This window comes from Cupressus sempervirens, chromosome 7 (genome assembly GCF_028749045.1).
Source record: "Cupressus sempervirens isolate cs-2001-9-10 chromosome 7, ASM2874904v1, whole genome shotgun sequence".
In the NCBI taxonomy this organism is placed as follows: Eukaryota; Viridiplantae; Streptophyta; class Pinopsida; order Cupressales; family Cupressaceae; genus Cupressus; species Cupressus sempervirens.
Window position 1 is genome coordinate 892,005,051 of NC_143124.1, and position 4,717 is coordinate 892,009,767.

Genomic DNA, 4,717 nt, shown 5'->3' on the forward strand with positions numbered 1-4,717 from the left:
TTCCAATGAAAGTAATTCAAAATATTGAAAGAAAGATAAAGAAGTTCTTTTGGAATGGCTCATATAATGAAGACAAATGGCCTCTCCTAGCTTGGAAAGATATTTGTAAAGATCAATAAGGTGGTGGGGTTGGGATTAGGGATTGACAATTGATGAATATGGCTCTTGGTGTGAAGATTTTTTGGACTATTTATACTATTGTGGTCTCACAACACATGCCCCATTCCTCACTAGGAATGAGGACCCCCTACTTTTTTTTTAAAACTCTCGAACTCACAGTTTGAGAGTCAAGAGAAAATATTTAAAAATCAAAAGTGTTAGAGTCATAAAATTTAAAAACCCAAAAAAAATTAGAAATTAGAAAAAAACAAAAAATTGAAAAATTGGAAAAAATATAAAAATATAATTAAAAAAAAAAAAAAATTAATTAAAAATTTCACTCAGGAAAGTGCTTGCATGCGGGCAAACTGCACATTGCATGCTAGCAGGCTCATGCTGAAGCACGCCGCATACTCCACCCATTGTGCAGGTTAGAGAAACCCCCCAAACCCTTCACACTTCACTTCATTTTTTCATTTCACATTTTTCAAACAATTGCAACGAAAGGTATGCCACACTCTCATTTTGTATGGTGTCGTGGACCTTTTTTTGCACCACACAATGAGTTCAACACCTTCGACGCCCCACCTTTGGCACCTCCCTAAACCCTACCACACTGCATGGGAACCCCATAAATGGCACCGTGCACCACTATACTCTGCGCTCTCGCCATTGGCATGACACACAAAACTCACATAATGGCGCCATGCGCTCAAGCTTGGCACCATACACAAAAATCACATAAGGGTGCCACATGCCCAGCCTTGGCGCTACCCACAAAAATCACATAAAGGTGCCACATGCCCAGCCTTGGCACCATGCACATAAAACTCACATGGGGCAAGACATACTTGGCCTTGGTGCCACTCGTGCCCAGCCTTGGTGCTGTGCATGCCCGATTTGCATGCTGTGCACCCAACCCTTGTGTTGCATCAAACCCTTTGTTCCTAATGCGCCTTCCAAACCCCACACACAAATTATTTTTAATTGATTTAATTTTTGAAAAAAAAAAAAAAAACTAATTTAAAAAAAAAAACCCAAATTGGGCATTTTTTTCTCCTTTATGCTTATTTTAATTCATAGCTTTTATGTTTTATCTTTGGACTAATAAACATTTTTTCTCATAGTGTGTAGGTGATTAAATGGTGTCCACATTTGGAGTAGCACCCAAACCCTCGAAGTCAAGATTTCATGGTGACCATGCAGAAATCTGAGATACTAACTTAGGGCACATAGATCTAGGAGAATTCCTCAGAATTTGCAACAAGCCAATAGAGAGATCAGCCTTGGTATCCACATTGATCCATTCTGGGTTGGTGAATGCAGCATCACACCCCATATTAGTATAGTCATTAGAATTGATCATGGCCCTGGCACAATGTTTTGTTCCTGAAGAAAGGGTCATCAAGAGCATCATAGGGGAAGTTGTGTTGGACCTACAACCTGAAAACATTGAAAGGGTCTTTCATATTCTGAGAGCTTATCAATTCATTAGGCTATCATATAAAGAAACTAAGAGACGGTATAGGGAACACCAATAGGAAGTGATTGACATTATTTAGTCCTCTTACCTCATTGAGAAGCCTCCTCAGGGAAGAATAATGTGCAAAGTAGATATGAATCAAGGATACATGAAAGAAGACATTGGATACTCTATCATTCTCCTTAGTAGAGTCATGGGTTTACCCATAGTTGGTCACCTTAGCCCCTTCATGGTCAACTTCATTGAGACCATCAGCCCGACAAAGATACCATTGGATTGGGCCACCACACTGAGTGAAAACTTGTGTGAACAACTAAGGATGGTGAAGGACAAGAAGAAGTTTTACATGACTTCTTACATGGTATACTTGCTTGCAACAAGGGTGATAAACTATCTTGATTTGTATAGGAGAGGTAGTATGCAGGATGGCAATTCCTGGCCATACATAGTCTACCCTCAGCTGGTGAAGAAGAAGCTCTTAGGACAAAGCAAAGAGTATAGAATCATGAATGATGCATTCATTTTTGTGATTATTCAATTCATTTAGGGAGACTACGAGAAGAGGTTATCCAATGAGGCCAAAGAAAAAGTTACAGCTCTCAAAGCCTACTTCATCCAGTTAAAGATGTTCACATATCTTTGAGTAGCTGGTGCATCCATCAATCCTAAGAAGCTCCTAAGATATCCTAGTCACAAATTGGTGCTGTTGGAGATTTCTTGGAAAATTGAGTCAGCCTATGAGAAAATAAAGAGTCAACAGAGACCTTTTTGGGCATTGGCATTGGTCATTGGACCATATCAAGTGAAGAGGAAGCAAGATATTCTATCCTTCGAGTGGGAGTGGGAAAACTATCCCCTTGAAGAGTAAAACTCTCCCCGACCCTGTTTTGACAATGTTGGGAGAGTGGAGAGTCTAGCAGGAAAGGACTTCCATCATGAGGATACTATTGAAGATCACTGGATGAATGCCACAAATGACTATGATGTCTACATTAGGGACTATTGTAGGATGACTTTGTATCTAGCAAAAAAGGCTCTCTAGTTGAACATCCCAAATGAAATAAAGCAATAAGATTCTAAAGAGTTACTGGACCCCTTGTTCAATGTTGACAAAATTTGTGAAAGACCCATCATGAATCCTGAGGTTGATAGGAAGGAGGCAGATGATATTAATCATCGAGTGAGGCATGTCATTAGAATGATGAAGGATTGGATCAAGAAACCTTTTCCACTTGATCCAATTCCTAAGACAGTAATATTTCATGGACATGCCTACTCAGAAAGAGGTAGAGGGAAGAAAGTGCAAATTCCTACCTTCATAGCCCACTCTCCTATCCAGCTAGAGACAATGTACTAGCTTGATCGCCCAGTTGGATATTATCATCCTCCTGAAAGGAAGGGAAAGAATAAAAGAAAGAGGACCTCCCCTTAGAGGATTTAAGTAGAACAAGCTATAGAACAGACACCTCATCGACAACAAAAACAAAGTGCACAAGGGTTTGATGATACTAGAGCTACTCAAGTCTAGGATAAACCTCAGTTGCCTCCTATTGTGTCTAGCCAACCAGAAGAGCGTGAGATTCCATAGACCTCCATTCCTCCTACACAAGAAGAGCCATCTTCTCCTTCTACCTCCAAGAAAAAAAAGAAGAGAATTAAGATTCAAATGAAGAAAAGGCAAAGGATCATTAGAAGATTAGTGCCTAATCCATCTATTCCTGAAAGCATTTTGGAAGGAGACGAAGAGGAGGAAGAAGAAGGATCAGAAGAGGAAGAGGAACAAGTGCCCCTATAGGGGAGAACTAGGCTAGCTAGAGCCATAGAGTTGCAAAGGAGAAAGAGTGCCATAGGTACCTTGCCATTCACTCAAGCAAAACCCTTAGAAATATCTTCTTCAGAAGATGAAGTACAGTAGTGGGTGGATGAGAAAAGTGAAGAGGGCGATGCTATTTTCTCAATGTTAGATTATAATTTCATGTCCGTAGGTATAGAATTGATTGGGGATAAGATCAAGGACACCCTATAGGTGAACCTCAACAAGAAGACTAGATGCAAATACCACCAAATACACAGGGCCCTGATCTTATTCCTCCATCTCCACCATGAGTTATAGTGGTAGAACATCGCTTGGTGACTTCTCCACCTCATAGTTTAGAGGAAAAGTAGGTTTTGAAGGAGTCATCATCAGAAGAGAGACCGGAACAAATGGCTACTGGTGCAATTTTAGAAGGACAAATGGTGGAATATTCCCAATCACCTTCCCAAGACATTGAGGTTCAAGCTATAGGATCCATTGAGACTAAGGATACAAAAGGGGAACCCTCCCAATAGGAGACAATTCTAAGCAGGAGCAAAAAAGGGAAGGATGTTGTAGAACATACTCCTTCATCATCAAGAGCTAGGTCCTCAACAAGATGCATCCCTAGATGGATCTAAAAAGAGATAATGAGGAGTACTAAGCCTCAATTCCATGCTTCAGAGGAATACATTTGTGACATTACATAGAATTTGAATAAACTTGAGTCTCCATCACACAAGGCAACACCATTGGCATTTATCACCAGCATAAGGAACTAGGATTTATTTACACAAGTGGCTCTCCCTCTTGAAGGCACAGATGTAGAAGGCCTTAGCCTTGAGGATTATGAATTGAAAGATGTTATGTTGGGGAGGCCTACATAAGATTCAGCCTGACAAATGATGACTCTGGGAGTCAAAGAGGTCTTTAAGCATATGGAACAAGATGAGGCCAAACTCCAAGCACTCTGAAGGTAGGTTGAGATCCTAAAGGGATATCTAGCCAAAGTAGTTGGTCCTCTAGATCCTGAACACCCTGAGGAAACCTTGAATGCTATTCTTAGAGAAGGGGGAGGTGCACAACTTGATCCATTTTTGAAGGCTTGTTAGGAGTGGTGAGAAAGTTTTGAGGAGAAAGGTGTTATGATCATAATAGGGAATTTGAAGTTACTGCATGCTATGTAGGAGAACGTGAATAAGATCATAGCAATTTTGAAGTAGGACTTTAGTATTATGGATGAAGTACAGGCCCAGAGTAAGGATTTGCAAACTCTACAAGCCATAAAGGGCCAAAGATACTGGGTTTTGATTGATGTATATACTAGAGAAGAATTAGAT